This window comes from Lepidochelys kempii, chromosome 6 (assembly GCF_965140285.1).
Source record: "Lepidochelys kempii isolate rLepKem1 chromosome 6, rLepKem1.hap1, whole genome shotgun sequence".
Taxonomy (NCBI): Eukaryota; Metazoa; Chordata; order Testudines; family Cheloniidae; genus Lepidochelys; species Lepidochelys kempii.
The window spans coordinates 4,123,944-4,140,436 of NC_136385.1; positions in this window are offsets into that span (position 1 = coordinate 4,123,944).

A 16,493-nucleotide genomic window follows, 5' to 3' on the forward strand; every position below is an offset into this window, starting at 1 on the left:
AATCTGTTCTCCCTAAGAATCGTCTGCTTTGTCAGCTTTGTCCACAACCCGGCAACAAAAATGATTAGGGGACTGGAACACATGAGTTATGAGGAGAGGCTGAGGGAGCTGGGATTGTTTAGCCTGCAGAAGAGAAGAATGGGGGGGGGATTTGATAGCTGCTTTCAACTACCTGAAAGGGGGTTCCAAAGAGGATGGCTCTAGACTGTTCTCAATGGTAGCAGATGACAGAACGAGGAGTAATGGTCTTAAGTTGCAGTGGGGGAGGTTTAGATTGGATATTAGGAAAAACTTTTTCACTAAGAGGGTGGTGAAACACTGGAATGCGTTACCTAGGGAGGTGGTAGAATCTCCTTCCTTAGAGGTTTTTAAGGTCAGGCTTGACAAAGCCCTGGCTGGGATGATTTAACTGGGAATTGGTCCTGCTTTGAGCAGGGGGTTGGACTAGATGACCTTCTGGGGTCCCTTCCAACCCTGATATTCTGTGATTCTATGATTCTATGACTAAACAACGTCAGAATAACCACTGCATGGGCCTCTGACAAAATGCCAAGATGGAAACAGACCATCACCTAATATACCACTATTTTCATTCTCCAGTGACCTAATGTTGGGGGAAGATTATCCCACATCTGCCTGGTATGAGCTTCTTCCGCTTTCCTTAGAAGAATCTGGTATAAGCTACAGTCATAGACAGGCTATTGGACTAGATACACCTTGTGTCTGATCCTGTCTGGCAATCCCCATGTTTCTATGAGACCGAGGGGAACTGGTAGCTTCTACAGGTTAGTTCAGTCATGGAACAAGAGTCTGTCCCAGAACTTCCCCAAACTCTGCAGGGGTATGGTTAGGATTAAGGTTAATGTTGGGAAGCTATGAACATCAGACAATTCACACTTGCCCCTGTGGGTGGATAATTTGATGTGCATCTGTAACACCGACAGGCCCCAGTCTTCGGCGGGCGGGATGGAATATGGGACCTCTGCAGCTTAGTACTTGAGCCTCTACCACATGAGCTAAAAGCCACATGGCTCTTGACTAAGGATGTAGGGTAGACTCATTAAACTCTCTCTGAGTGGTCTCAGTGCCAGCAGATGGGACAGAGCACCACACCCAGGCGGTGTGTGGGTTACATATCTACACCAGGTTACAAGTTAAGGACATGATCTGCCAACTGGATAGAACAAGCCAGACTGCTGCCCCAATAAGGGGCGTTTGCCCGTAACTCATTTATGTGCCTTGGGAAAGCCTATGGTCAGAAGGGCCAGATCCTCTTCTTGTGTAAAGGTGTGTAGCCCCATTGACTTCAATGGAATGACACCAATTTTGACTAGTTATGGTTCTGGCCCAATGCGTTCAGTAGCGCTCCACCTATTTACTTTGGGGTCTCACGCATTAGCACCAATGGAGCTAATGCTGATTTTCACCTGCTGGGGATCTGGCCCCATTGATTGCAATGTAGTGACGCTAGCTTACACCAACTGGAGCTGGAGCGCCATTGATTTCAGTCTGTATCTGTGAGTTTTTTGTTGAGGTTGATGGATTTCCACTCAATTTAGCCGTATGGAATTGATTTCAATGGGGCAAAGATGATTTACACCCACTGGAGATATAACCACATTGATTTAAGTGGCACTCCATAAGTTACATTAGCTGGGGTTTCTGCCCCTTTGGCATCAATGGGGTGATGCTGATTTACACTAGCTTAGAATCTGGCCAATTGTATTTCACTTCACCATCAGGTTCAATACTGATTTATATTAATGTTGTATTGACATAAAACATTCTGAGGATTGCATTGTTTCTTCCAGATTAAATAAGAGATTCTGCTTATTTCCTGAACATAGTTTTGTGGCTTTTTAATGACAGATTTTTATCCCCTTACCCACACTTTTTCAGCAGGTGGGAGTCCATGAGACCACTCTCACAGTAAGGGGCTATTCAGTGTAAGGAAATCAGAATCAAGCCTCTAGTTTTGAGATGCTCTAACATGTTGTTATGTATGGGATAAAGCCCCTTCTTGTCTGTCTTGTTCCATTAACATTTTTAGTTTATTTAGAACCTAAGCCGATCTTGCTTTACTTGCAGTGAGTAGAACTTGATCTTATTGGGGCCACTGCTATGAGTAAGTGCTAGTCAATGTGAGCAAGGAACATAGACTCACGCCTGCAGTGACCTGGTTTGATTTGTCATGGCTTTGGACACAATGGGCCGAATATAGCCCTGGCATAAAAGAATGTTGCTAGAGATGAGGGGGAGGGATAGCTCAGTGGTTTGAGCATTGGCCTGCTAAACCCAGGGTTGTGAGTTCAATCTTTGAGGGGGCCATTTAGGGATCGGGGGCAAAAAATTGGGGATTGGTCCTGCTTTGAGCAAGGGGGTTGGACTAGATGACCTCCTGAGATCTTAATTTCCTTAGGTTTTTTAATAGAAAGAAAAACTATTATATAAGTGCTGTTTAAACAATGAACCTCTTAATCATCTGTTGTTTTCAGTATATATTTTATTGCCATCCTTATCTTTGTGAAGCTCCCTTTTCACCACTCAGTGCTGTGCTGAACACAGTATTGAAAGTAATTAAATTAAACTGTATTAAAACAAAACTCATTTTATGCAACTTGAGTTTCCGTGAAAGTGCTAAGCTATAACCCTGAATGTGTAAGAAGCAGATAAACAATATCCAAGAAAAAGAGCATGAATTTCGCATCTTATTTTCACCTAGCACTTACTAAGAAAAGTAGCAAACAATTGTCCTTTGAGAAGAAACACTGTACCGTACCACAGTACAAACCCAAATGAGCACAGCAGGCAGCTGTCCTGCTTATCCAAATCTGGTCCTGTTTCATTACAAACTGCCTTTCTGTGATGATGTTCTGGTCATAAGGGGGCAATCAGTTGTCAAAGGTAGCTGTTGCCATGGCAGCCAGGGGGCTAGTCATTCTCCCCAGGTGTGACAAGGAGCTGGAGGCAGGGAGCGCTGAGTGGTGGATTATCTCTGATGTCACAATGCTACTGCTCAGGCAGCACCAGTGGGCAGCGAATGTGCAGTGTGAGAGTGTGTGTGTGTGGGGAGGGAAATAGGCTTTCCCAGTGCTCCTGTTTCCCCAAATTTCCTAAAGAAACCAACAACATAACACCGAATGCACATTACTGATTGTTCCACACACATGCTAATTAGTAGCTGAAATTTGATTCAAATTCCCCATGGCATGTTTAGAAACCAGTGTTCCAAAACAAGGATCGACCTTGTAAAACAGAAAATTTGGATGCTCTGGTGTATTTGTGGTTGTGTTAAAATTGAATACTGCGACTTTACGTTTTGGGCATGGTTCCTGGACCTACTTGCATGCTAGACAGCTCAGTGGGGGCTTAGCAGCAGTCAGTCAGCAGGTACCCAGAGACTTGTGCCTCTCTGTTATAGGCGGTAGCTTACATTCTCTCCCTCTGATTTTGGGGCTCTTGTGTGTTATTGTTCTTGCTGGAAGTTTGCAATGTCTTGCAAACTTCTCTGCTTGTGTGCCACACAACCTAAAAGACGCAATCTCATTAAAAAATGAAATAAAATTCTGCAGCCAAGAGTCCTAACTTCCCCCATACTAATTTTCCCCTACTCTTACTCACACCTTCTTATCAACTGTTTGAAATGGGCCTCCCACATTACCACGACAAAAGTGTTTTTTCCTTCCTTGGTATCCTACTCTTAATTCAATTGTCTCATTAGACTGACCTCCCACTTGGTAAGGCAACGCCCATCCTTTCATGTGCTGTGTATTTATACCTGCTACTGTATTTTCCACTCCATGCATGTGATGAAGTGGGTTCTAGTCCATGAAAGCTTATGCCCAAATAAATTTGTTAGTCTCTAAGGTGCCCCAAGGACTCCTCATTGTTTTTGCTGATACAGACTAAGATGGCCACGACACTGAAAAAAAATTGAAAGTTTTCCAGGAGAGCATTTGTTTTCAACTGGGAAATGTTGATTCCTTGAAATTGACACATTCCTTGGGAACAGATCCATCTCAATGACATTTCGTTTGGTGGGGGTCCCGACCAAAATGGGATCGTGGGGGAGTTCAGAGGTTGTTCTGGGGGGGTCAAAACATTGCCACACTCACTTCCATGCTTCCTTCAGACCTGGGCTCTGAGGGCAGCAGCCAAGAATCTTTCTGAAGTTAGAGGAGGTTCTAAGATGTGTGAGAGGGTCCCTGCTTCTGAGAGCACCTCAGCTGGGGGCTCCTACCTACTAGTCCCTGGCAAATTAAGACAAGGGCCAATTTGGTGGCATCCTTAAAAATGGAGCCCTGAGCCCCAGAAGGAAGTGCAAGGGAAGCCCTGAGCCCCAGCTGCACATGCCGGGCAGAAGCCCCAAGCCCAGGCACCCAGAGATGTGGATGGAGCAGAAGTTGCCAAGGACAAACGCCTGAGCCCAACACAGGGCTGATGCAGTGCACTCTCTTCTGCATGCCTCTGGTGTGTCTGATATCCCCAGCCCAGCAGACAAACAGCTAGGAGGACCCTACTGGGTTCTCCTGGCTGGGGGGATTCCAGCAGGACGGGGAGATTGGATTTCATGGGACAGGGCTACGTCAATCTAGCCAAGAAAGGCAAAACAGGAACCAACGGCTGTCAGTTGAAGTCAGAGAAATTCAAATGAGACATAAGGCACACATTTTTGACAGTGAGGGAGACTAACCCCTGGAACAAATTACCCAGGGAAGAGGTGGATTCTCTTTTTCCTGGTATCATCACATCAACTGGTTATCATTCTGGAAGGTGACATGCCACCTTTTCATAAATTACAAGCAATTTGGGCTTAATATGGTGGTAAATGTGTGAAATTTCATAGCCGATGAAACAGAGGATGGATTAGGAGATGAAATAGTTTTACAATCTATATCTGTATGAAAAACTCAGTGTGGGGTGAGGCATAGACTCTGCTGTTTTACTGGGTGGCCTGCTTGCTCCCCAGAATCAATAATGAGCAAGTGGTGTGATCCAGGGTGCAGCTCAAACATCCAGCCAGGCTGGCCAGGGGCAGACATCAGGCCTGCAAGGGAAAGGTGAGTGTGGCAGTGACTTCACAAAGGCCTTTGGCAGGAACTCAGCCTATTGGGCAAAGATGATGAGGCGGGTGTGACCCCACAGAACTCCCTTGACAACAGCCCGGCAGGACAGGGATGCGGGTCAGGGGGAACCTCGGAGACCCCTGTAGCCTTGCTGCAGCAAGCCTCCATCTCGCGGTCTCTCGGTGAGGACCAAGAGACGGCTGGTGTGCAGGAGATTCTCTGGGATTGTTTTCATTACTGTATTGATTGTGTGGAAAGAAATCATCATCTGTGTAGAAGGTAAGAAAAAATATAGGCTCTAAGTAAAAGATGGGGGACTCTATCCTAGCAGATTCAAAGGCATCCCCACCCTCCCAGGGAAAAAGGTTTTCCTAATATCCAAGCCTTCCACACTGCAACTTGAGATCATTGCTCCTTGTTCTGTCGTCTGCCAGCTCTACGAATTTCATGAGAATCAATCTTTCATTAGGAAAATAATTCAAAAATACATATACAAAAGGCTTGGAGTGAAATCAGTCCATCCTGATCTTTAGTATCTCAGGGTGTGGGCCTCGGAGGCCAGACTGAGACCCTCATTGGCTAGGGACCCCCAGGAAGCCAGTAAAAAAAATCCAGTCCTCTTAGCAATCAAGCCTCCATAATCCAAGGAACACCTGAGGGCTGCGGGAGACAGAGGGGTGCTGAGAATGTCTAACTCATGATTGCAGATGCAGAGATGTGTTATTGGCTTTGGATGGGGGACAACTATCAACTCCATCGGGATTCTTGCCCCAAACAACCGTCACTCATTGTCCTTTCGAGCACAAGGGCTCTAACACATCTGACGTGCTCTAATCTCTTGCCTGCTAGGACTTAGAGAATTTTCTCCATCCCCATGATACAGAGGGAGAGTGAAAAGAAGTGACCTCTCTTTGGTCACTCACCAAGGTCATGCTGGAGCTAAAAAAGGAAGCATCAGAAAAAAAGTTGAATCTAAATATTTTGCATTTCAAACGGATTTCTTAAACAAAGGAAATTTGAAGTGTGGTTAGTGAACTGAAATGATACGTTCTGGTCTCCACATGTTTCTAGATTTATGAACCAGTAGATCCATCCCCTCACACGTAGTTTTTTCTCCTGGGCTCCATCCCCGGCTCTATCCATGACTCCCAGTGTGACCCTGAGGCAGTGGCTTCTCCTGACAAGGCCTCTGTTTCCATCAGTGGGGCTGGGGACACTCCCCTACAGCCCATGGGTCGTCACGCTTCAGGAACTTGCGTGAGGTATGAGGAGACATGGAGATGGGAGGTGTCCTGCTGGCCGTCAGTCAGTGTTGTGAACACCCGGCTGCTAGGCTGAGTTTATCCATCCCCTGAGAATAAAACATTGTCTTGTTTACACAGCCACTTTCGATCTCCAGGCTTCTACCCCATGCCCTGCTGGCAGGGCATTGGGCAGCACCCTTTCCAGCCCACCTGGGTGTGGGAGATCGAGGAGGAGGGCAAATTACCAACAATCTGTGAGCATTTGCCACCCATCTCCATCCCATCTAGAGCAAGGGAGTGGAGTGCTCCAGAGCCATCCTCAGTGTGGGGGGAATGGCCCAGCAAGAGGGCTCCCAGCCCTTCCCTTGCAGGAGATTTTTCCCCATGTTGAGAGTCTTTGGGGAGAGCAGAACCTGCCAGGCGCTGAACACCCACCCTTCAATCAGTGAAATCAGTGGGAACTGAGGGCCACTCCTGCCTCCTAGGATTGGCACCTTGCGAACTTTCGCTGAAGACTATCTGGGTGCTGCTCTTTCTCTGGCCTGGGAGGGAGCGGGGCCTGGAGGGGTGGAGGGAGCTACTTCTCCAAACTAACGGAGAGCCCCACTGATCTGAAAGGACGAGACTCTCCCAGTGTCACAGGGCCACAGTGGTGAGAGGGAACGTTGGGAGCAGCCTGTGCTGTGAGCTGCTGCCAGTGGGTGTGAACTGCAGCCCCCATTCCCTGGGGTGGGGTGTGTGGTGAGGAGAAAGTGCCTCAGCAATCGGAGGTTGGCAGGGTGCAGGCAGGCACGTTAATGAGCGGCTGTCTTGAGCCCAGACTCATGGCTGCTCCCCACTCATTCCCAGGATGCAGCGGCTGAGGCGGATGCTGAGGAGGAAGGCCGGGCTGGTGGCTCCGGAGCTGGTAGGGAGCAGCGGCCGGCTTGCCCAGGAGGAGAGCGGCCCCTCTGTCCCCGCGGGCGGGGAAGAGGCCAGTGGCCAGGCGAGGAGGAGGAGCTCCCTGGCTTTCTGGAGGAGGAGGAAGACACCAGCTCCCTTATCATACCCTGAGGCACCTTCTGGTCCCAAATGGAGGTGGCCCAGGGTGATGCTCTGCGGGAAGGACACAGGAGCAGGCGGGGTCTGGGCAAGGCGGCTCTGCGGCTTCCTTTACAGGAAGCAGAGGAGCCAGGAGCTGCACCCCAGTGCCCAGCCAGAGCCATCCACCAGCCTGGCCACTGAGGAGCCCCCAGCTAGCCCAGAGCAGGAGCTGGGCGACTCTGGGACGGGGACCAGCAGCTCTACCTACTCCCGAGGGGCCAGCAGCCCCTCCGTGGGGTCTGAGAGCCCTGAGGCTGAAGGCTCCCTCTTTGCGGTGAGGGGACACCCAGGGGAACGGGGGAGGACAGTGGTGGTGGGGGACTAGTAATACCCTGCGCCCATTGGCTCCCCAAGGTGCCAGGACTGAGCCACAGGAGCCCCACTGACACCAGTGGGAGTGGCCCAGCCACACCATGTGGCAGGGGATGCTGGGCAGTGTCAGGGGAGCTCCAGCCTCCCCTGATGAAGTTTGGATGGGGGCCTGAGGTTGATGGGGCTGAGGACATCTCTGGGAGGGGCAGGGTGGGACCCTCGATGCCATGGGGTTCCTTGAAGAGAGGCAGACATTGAGCCATTTCTCTACCCTGCATTCCCACAGCATCAGCACAAATGACCCTTTCTCCTTCTCTTCCTGGTGCAGAGACCCTCAGTGCCCAGCTGGAGGAGGTGGAGATGAGGCGGAGGAGGATGTGTCCCCTGAACAAGACACCATCAGGGTCATCCAGCAGCACCTCCAGGGCAGAGCTGAGGTACAAAAATCTTCCAGCTGTGCTTCCCCCGAGTCTGTCCTGCCCCTTGTTCCATCCCCACCCACACAGGGGGGTCTTGTCCCAGAGAATCCGTGACCCTCAATGGGGGGAACTTCTCTCCTGTTATCTGGTACCCCAAAGTGGGGATGTTTGTCTCTCGCAGGCCAAGGTGTCCGCTCCCCGCAGACACTGACCCAGTTACAACCCCGTCTGTGCAGGGCGACACTGGTTTGGGGAAGCAGGGCGGCTTTGCCTGTCCAACTCCATGGGGCTCCTGAGCCCGGGAGCTGGTGTAGGTGGGGTGGGGAGGTCCCTACCTAACCATCTCTCTCTCTCCACCAATCCCACTCTTAGTGGGTGGAGGACAGGGACAAACAGCTCCACTTCCTCCATGCTGTCCCACGTCTGTGCTTCTCGGCACAGCAGCAGGGGCGGGACACTCTGGAGCCACAGTTCTCCAAAGCTGCCCTCGTGGAGAGCATTGCGGTGAGTGGGACCCTGTGCCTGGCCCCTGGGGTGAGGAAGCCAGACATGGGAGGAAGAGTTAGTGGGGCTGGAGTGGGGAGCAGAGCACAGGGGTTCCTGGGACTGAGGGCTGGGGAGCAGGGAAGGGGGAAATTCTGACTCTGACACTGATGGGGAGGTGGCAGTGGGGGAACTGTAAGGCCGGGGGGGCAGCTGAGGCTGAGGGGAGGGAGGAATTGGATGGGAGAGGGGGAAGGAAGGGGTAAGTTTGATGGATGGGAGGAAGGAGGGGCCCAGCTGGTTGCGGATGGGGGTGACACTGACTGTTTCTGCAGTGCACTGTGGCCTCCTCCCGGGGAAGCACCTGAGGGTCTGCGCTGAGTCTCACATGGGGTTTTATCTTCTTGGGGTCTGTCAGGAGCTGATTGAAAATCTGCCCATGGTGTCTGAGCTGAGCTCCATCGTCTCCAGCTCTGTGGCTGCGGTTTGCAGCCTGAGGTACCAGGACCCTCCCATCCAGCTTCCCTAACCCTGGTGCTGATCAGGTCCAGAGACGGTAACCCAGATCCTCTCCAGCCTACATTACCCCCAGCCGTGGCTGTTTGCATCCCCCAGCAGAGTAGGTGGAAACATCCCCTCTTTCCTGGCTGGGGGGTGATTTCACTCCCGTAACGTGACAGTGGCCATAGGGAGGGATCATTGCAGTGGAGGAGGGTCATGTGCATAGCATGTCCTCTCTCCTGCCAGCAAACTGAAGCCGCCACTTCCCCTGGAGCTGGAGTCTCGCCTCCTGCGGGCTCTACTCTACACCATCTTCACCATGGGCACTGGACAGACACCACCCACTTCCGAGTATGTCATGATCCTTCTTCTCTGTCCCAGGAGCAGGAGCGGCCACTGGTCCCTGCTCCCTTGGTTTGATGGAGCTGCTGAGAATAGGGGAGGGGTGAGCAGAGCTGGAAACAGGCTCGGGCAGGGAGGAGTTGGGGGGAACAACACAAACTGTCAGAGAGGACCCCTTCCCTCCAGAGGGGATTGCGTTACCCCTCTGTGGTTGATCTCAGCCTTCCCTCTTCTCCTCACTCTCTGCTCTGCTGCCTGGACTCTTCCGGGGATCCCACCTCCCACCCATTGCGGTTTGGCTTTTCCATATTCTGCTGGGTACCAGGCCCTGCGCAGAGAACTGCTAAGGGCAAGGATTGAAGAGCCAGCAGATTGCTAAGTGACCCTGCAGTGATGTGAATGGCAGAGGCCAGGATGTTCCTTTTGGGTCTGGCCAGGGCTCCCCAGAGAATCCTCCAGATCCCCTGACTGGGGTAGCCCCATGTCCCATGACTGATGGGTGCTCCCTCTTCTTGCAGGTTCTGCACAACACCTATTCAGAGAGCCTTGGACACCATGCTTGGGGGCCTGCTCACCGAGACCCCCACCACAGACAAGCTGCAGCACCTCTTTAAGGTGAGGAGAATGGGAGGGTCTGGGGGGGGATTTCCCATGAACCCCGTGGGAGGGCTGCAAAGGAGAGACTGGAAGAACCATGTTTCCATTGTGTCCTCCCCCCTCGGTCCCAGGTGGCCACAGTTTCCCAGAGCCGTCAGTGCAGTGCAATGTTGGGACCCTTCCGCCATCCGGGGTAGCGGCGGACGGGAAGGGGGGGCAGAGGGAAGGAGCTGGGACTGTCAGCCAGAGCTCTGCACGGTTCCATTGAGCACTAACAGTGAGCACCAGACCTGGCTGGGGACTGAGAGGCTGAAACCCCTGAGTGATCTGGGACACAGGCCTCTGAGAAACGTTACTGGCTCCTTTCTAGGGAGACCCTGAGATACAGGAGGAGCCTCAGAAAATCAGCTCTTCTGTCCTAGAGACACGGCAGTTCCTGGAGGGATTGACCTCATGGTCCATCCATCCATCCATCCTACCAAGGCCTCTGGATCTGGGGTCTGGGGGCCCAGGGCATGTGCCTTGATCCTGATGGGCTGGTCATGGATCAGAGGTACAGAGCAAATAGAGCAGCCCCAAGGCCCAGCTTTGTCCCAGGCTGGAGGGACACTGACAGCTTGTGCCCAGTAAGACGTGGACAGTGTCATGAACCCCCACAGGAGGATTCAGATATTCCACCCTGAACATAAGGCCTCAGCCCCGTGTGGAGTGGGAGAGGCTCGTTTGTAGAGCACGTACGCCTGCTCGCTGACCCTCCCCACCTTCTTCTCCAGCAGCATGTCCATTTTTCGCTCGACTCCGGGAATACCAAGGAGAGAGCTAGGGCCATAAGAAGCAACGCTGCCCTGCTCCGATTCGCCACCTCCCTCGCCGGATTTGACGTAAGTGACCTTTGATCCCAGCATCCTGCAGAGCCAGGGCTTGAGTCAAATTCCTCATCCCCTGGTTAAGTGGTCCCACCTTGCTCCTTAAGGGACTGCGACATTCCAACGGCCACTGGCTGGCAGGGTCGTGCCTGGCCTCAGTGCCCTTGTTACTCCAGAGAATCCTGGCAGCGAGTGCTCATAGAAGTCCCATGCCCTGGTCCCTTTACTCCAAGCTCCCTTGGGGGCAGAGAGAAAGAGGGCTCTAGTTCCTCTCCTCCAGCGCCTCCTACAGATGGATGGGAGCAGAGCTCTGGCCCAGGGGAGCTGGGGAGCTGAAGGCAGAATGTTGATGGATTCCCCCCTTCTCCTCCTCCACCAGACCTCCTCCGATTTCACCAAGGCAGACAATTTTGTGCTGCAGCTGGGTCTCTACATCTCTGACCCAGCCAACGACATCAGTGGGCAAGCCTGGGATGGGATCTATTGGCCTCAGAGGCTCCTGCTGCAGAGGAGGGGTCAGAAGCCCAGCTGGGCAATGGGACCCCGTAGAAGTGAGTCCCTTGGAGACTAGCTCCAGCTGGCCATTGGGACACCAATAGAACTAAGGCCTCTGCTCTTAGACCAACTGCAGCAGGGCAGAGGGACCCCGATGGAAAGAAGGCCCCTGTTTTGGGCCCCCCACTTACCGGCCAAGGGACCCTACAGAAAGAAGCCTCCTCCTCTGAGACTGACCCCAGCTTAGATGATGACTCACACTCATCTCCCTAATTCAGGGAGAGAGGAAGGGGGTGAACATGCCAAGGAAATTGGCTGCTTTACCTCAGAGCCTGGCTCTGTCCCTCAGTCCAGGGAAATCAGCCCCCCCAGGGGGCTGCCAGCTGGTGAGGGGACAGGAACAGAGCTGTTGAGACACACGGAGGGAAGGAGCCATCATGAGGGCAGGGGACGGACACAAAGCTTGTAGGATGTCACCAGTTCGGTAGCGAGGGTCAGATCCTGATGTCAGTGGGTGTGGGAGGTTCTCAATATTAGACGCTACCATTAACAGACACCCACTCCCAGAGCACAGTGACCGTAAGGGTCACATGATTACTGTGATGAATGAGACAAATCCCCCTTCAGGTACTAAACCACCTGGTGGGGACCCTGCGAGTCCACTGGGCCATGGATTCCACGAGGACCCCGGCCAGTGTTCACCCAGCAAAGGGAACAGAAGGAAACAGGCACTAAAGCCGGATGCCAAACCTCCCCAATGGGTCTGTCTTTCTCCCCCAGGGCTGAACATCAGAGAGGAGAGCGAACTGTGGTGTCGGGATGGGCTCCAAGACACCGAGTGCCTGGCCTACAGGAACATGGCCAGGGTCGGGGAGGTAAGGACTCTCTGCCGGTGCATTTCAGTATCTCAGGTGTGGAGCTGTCTCCCCCTGCAGTGAGTGTGTTCTCTAGGGGGAGGGATAGCTCAGTGGTTTGAGCATTGCCGGCTAAACCTAGGGTTCTAAGTTCAATCCTTGAGGGAGCCATTTAGGGACCTGGGGCAAAAATTCATTCGATGATTTAATCGGTGATTGGTCCTGCTTTGAGTAGGGGGTTGGACGAGATCAACTCCAGAGGTCCCTTCCAACCCTGATATTCTTGGATACTTATTTCCAGCAGAGAGTGTTCAGCTGCAAGAGGCTGAGGACCCTGGGTTGGGTTGGAGCCTTGCTAATGGTCCAAACTTGTGTGTGTTGCATGGATCCATGGTTACGTAGCATAAAAGGGATCCCCTTGGGGGGTTGAGTTAACAGAGGATTCTATCTACAGGGATCTGGCTCTGCTCACTGTCTCCCTGGTTGACACCCTGGTGTCTGAGAGGGGAGCCCCTGGGTCAGTGAGTTGGGAAGCTCACACCAGCAAGTGCTGGAGCAGGTCCTTGTTGGATTCCCTGCACCTCTGGAAGCACAGGCAGGGTGTGGAGTTTGCCAGGCACCATAGTGAGTCAGGGAGCAGAACCTGACCTGCACCTGCCCTGGGCGTCAGGTGAGGGACACTGATCTCCTTTTCTGGGCTGAATCACGGCACCTGTCAAGGTTCCTTCCCCACTCTGAACTCTCGGGTACAGATGTGGGGACCTGCATGAAAACCTCCTTAGCTTACTTTAACCAGCTTAGGTTAAAATTTCCCCAAGGTACAAAGTATTTTACCCTTTACCCCTGGACTTCCACTGCCACCACCAAACTTTATCTGGGTCCTGAAAAAACATAGTTTGGACACATCTTTCCCCCCAAAATCCTCCCAACAAATGCACCCCACTTCCTGGGGAAGGTTTGGTAAAAATCCTCACCAGTTTGCATAGGTGACCACAGACCCAAACCCTTGGATCTCAGAACAATGAAAAAGCATTCAGTTTTCGTACAAGAAGACTTTTAATAGAAGTAAAAAGGAATCACCTCTGTAAAATCAGGATGGTAGGTACCTTACAGGGTAATTAGGTTCAAAACATAGAGAATCCCTCTAGGCAAAACCTTAAGTTACAAAAAAGACACACAAACAAAAATAGGCATTCTATTCAGCACAGTTCTTTTCTCAGCCATTTAAAGAAATCATAATCTAACACATACCTAGCTAGATTACTTACTACATTCTAAGACTCCATTCCTGTTCTGTCCCCAGCAAACACATCACACAGACAGACACAGACCCTTTGCTTTTCTCCCTCCTCCCAGCTTTTGAAAGTATCTTGTCTCCTCATTGGTCCTTTTGGTCAGGTGCCAGCGAGGTTATCTTTAGCTTCTGAACCCTTTACAAGTGAGAGGATTTCTCCTCTGGCCAGGAGGGATTTTAAAGGGCTTTACCCTTCCCTTTATATTTATTACAGCACCGTATGTGATGCTCGTGGGATTGTTGGTGAGGAGCAGGAGTGGAAGCAGATCAAAAAGGCCCCTTACATCTAGCGGGTGAGCCACAGGAGATAGCGCTGCTGGGAGCAGTAGGGGGCCTTTGTTGTCATTGTGAGCTGGGATCCAGAGCGCACAGACACGTTCCCAGCCTGCCATGGCACTTGTGGTGAATCCTGCTCCAGAAAGAGCTATTCCTCAGTGCCTGCAACCTCTTCCTGAAGGGGGGGTTCCATGGTCCATGGGACCCCAAAGGTTGGCTGCCCCAGGTCTCTTATCCACCCTGTGAGATACTAGAGGGATTTGGAGCCTGGTTCTGGGCAATTGACAGGGGCTCTGGTGCTGTTGGTTTTAGGTCTTTGGAGAGATCTTCATGGAAGGCCAGAAAAGATCTTTCCTCCAGGCGATGCTTCTGGCCATCCATGACCCCCAGCTCTGTGTTATCCAGGCTGGGCTGGTGCTGACAGATTCCATTCAGGGGGAAGGTGGCCAGCTGATAGAGAATGAGGTAACCAAAGAAGGATCAATTGGGGAGGGACCCCCAGGGCCTTTCACCTCCAGGCCCTAGTATCATGTTATCCCAGCCACCACCTGCTCTGAGAGAACTGGAGGAGTCAGTCAGCAGAGGCTGCTGAAGTGCCCCATTCCCCTCAGCTACTGTCCAAGGCATCATCTTAACAACAGGGGTGGGGCCCTTGGGAAAGGTGTCCTCTCACCCCACAGCACTACTGCCCAGAGCCTTCCAGCCCCTCAGCTAGATGGGGAGAGGGAGGCTGAGGGGATTCTGGGGAGCGGAGTTTAATCCCCGACTGGTTTGGAAGGTAGAACAGCTCTCCCGGTGGGGCTGAGAGGAAGGGGACAGGAGTTCATTCCACAACGGTGGGAGAGGGGTTGGAGGTCACCTAGGGAGGAGACAAGATTTCATCTTGGGCGTCGGGTTAGGGAATCTGTCCCTGAGAAGTGGGGAAGGTTGGGGTGGAAATTTTGCTGGTTCCCTTTGCCGTTAATGCCCTTTGTTGCCATGCATGTCAGAATCTCTGACTGATTCTTGTTCTCTTGCAGCAGGAGGAGGTTACAGCGATGATAATGGCCCACCTCTTCTATATCCAGTGCTTGCGTCAGGTTCCCAAATCACTGCAGGGGCTGTGCTGAGTGGGACAGCCTTGAAGGGCCCCCCCTTCCCACGTCCAGAAGCTCCCACTCCCTGCCGCAGGTACTGCTATTTTTCACTGGGCCTGGGGGAGAACAGCTGGGAGGAGTGGGCATAAACCCCACAGCACTGAGAGAAACCCAGGCCGAGCACCTCGCTCTTGTCACCATGTCCCATCCAGATCCCTGGAGCTGGGGCCAGGCCAGATACGGTCCCTCTCCCATGCCCAGAGGCCAGTTTCAGAAGCATCAAGCTATCAGGGCCGTGGGGCTGGCCCAGAAATGAGAGCATCCTCACGGCCAGGGGTTATCCTCAGTAACCATTGCAGTCTGGGAGGGGTGGCCTGATGTGGAGCCCCTCCCCTCTTATCACTGCTCAGACCTCCCCACGGCCCATATCACCCCGTTGCAGTGAATGTCTGACTATCCCCCACCTGAGGCCCAAGCCACTCACCTGGTATCTGAACCCTTCCCATCCACAAAGGAAACTGCCCCCTAACACCTTGGGGCAAGGTAGGATTCTCCCCATCTGGCAGGTGGGGTGTGAGACACAGAGGAAGGGCTGAGATCCTGGTCACACACTCCTGGGGGTAGATCTGGGAACTGGACTGGGTCCCAGGCTAGTCCCTTTCCCTGAGGGGCAACTTCAGGTTCTGCCCTTTATTCTCCCCTCCTGCTGGGGGAGTCTCTGAGTGTGAAATGAACAGGAAGGTTTATGGGGTCCTAGCACAATGCCTGGGTGGTAGCTCCCCTTGGCTTGGATCCTAGGGTCAGAGACATCTTTGTCATCTTGCTCTCCTTCTTCTATTCCTAGAAAGAGAGACCCCCCGCAATGAGGGGACTCTAGGGATCCAGCTGGGCAGGGCCTAGGAGAACCTGTAAGTCATCCTGGTTCCCGCCTGCATGCACCACCCTGTCGTGCTCTGCCCTCTGGTTCTTCACTGTTGACTCTGGCTTGACCTTTGGCTCTGGTCTCTGATTATAACTTTGGCGTGACCCTTCTTAGCTCCAGATGTTGGCTACCCATCCTGGTTCCATATACTCCTTGCCCTTCTCTAGCCCCGCTCCAGGCCCTCCACCAACCCACTCCAGCATTGCCTTCTCCTCCTGATCTTCCTCAAGCACTCGGACTTTGGCTACCCGGCTTTGACCCTCGGCCTGTATCTGGACTCTGGCTTGCATTGACTTGGCTGATCTTTGCTCTCTGACTATCCGGCTATGACCTTTGGCAGGGATTTAGACTCTGGCTCTCCTTCTGCTTTTTTGATGGACTCTGATCTTGGTTTGGACCTGGACCTTGATTCTAGCACCACTATCAGCCTAGGCGCAATCCTGCACCTCACTGCAACCTGTGCTCTAACCTCTGGGCCTAATTATCGGATGCAGCACATGACATTAGGTGGTGCAACTTTTTGGAGAAAAGCAGGCTCTCTGCAAGTAAGTGGCCCGAATGCAACAGGGACACACCACACCAGGTGTGAACAATGACCTCACTGCATGAGCCTAGCCTGATGATATCCCTGCTGGAGTTGTGCAATGGAAATGACTGAAAAAG